The sequence below is a fragment of the Myotis brandtii genome, unplaced genomic scaffold, assembly GCF_000412655.1.
Source record: "Myotis brandtii unplaced genomic scaffold, ASM41265v1 scaffold510, whole genome shotgun sequence".
Classification (NCBI taxonomy): domain Eukaryota; kingdom Metazoa; phylum Chordata; class Mammalia; order Chiroptera; family Vespertilionidae; genus Myotis; species Myotis brandtii.
In genome coordinates this window covers 190356-191193 of record NW_005369443.1, presented here as the reverse complement: position 1 = coordinate 191193, position 838 = coordinate 190356, and positions in this window count along the sequence as shown.

The window sequence follows — 838 nt, the reverse complement described above, 5'->3', positions numbered from 1 at the left end:
CGCCGCGGAGAAGACTTAAATATCCCAGCGTGCACCGCGCCGCGCGTACGTCACTGGGGGCGCCGGGCGCGTCACTGCAGACGCGACGTGGACGCGAGACCGGGAAGGGAGAAGCTACTGCCGGGCCACGCGGTAGACCCGACCCCATTGGAAAAATGCGGCTTTCCCGGAAACTGGGTTCTGATCCTCCAGGCCTCCTGGCAAGTCCGCCCGCACACGCCCATCCAGAGGGAGCCTGTGAAGAATCGGTTAAACATAAACGCTCCGGACCGCGACTGTGCACGCAATGCTTCCTCCGCGGTACCTCCCCGGGGCCCGACCTCTCCAGAAGAGGTTATCGGGCACTTTTCACAATTGCGACCAGAGAGTGGGAGGTTTTCCAGGTGCCCTATTTCCTGCCAGAGTATCAACAGCTTCAGAGGGCTTACTTCAGCAGAAACGGTGAAAAGTCAGGCCAACCCAAACCAACTTCCAGTGTTCAATGTGGATCTAGTTTTAACAAAATCCCTATCAAGTCGTCTGATAAACGGCAGATCCAACCTGGAGCTACGGGGTAAGTTTAGGTTCTGCAGGACCAGCTGGTAAAGTGGCACAGTTATCGACCAAATTTCACATCAAGGTCCAGAGTCGATGTTGAAGGTTTGTGACCCATCTGCCCATGTTACATTTGGTGATCTGAGAAAATAGATTAGTGGTTGTCTGGGGCTGGGGAGTGTGCTGTTTGGTGGGGAAATGGAGAGTAGCGGCTAAAGGGTAGAGTTTTCTTTTGGGGGGGAAACCAAGTGTTTTAGAATTAGGTTAAACTGATTGCTTCACAACTCTGAATTGTATCTTAATA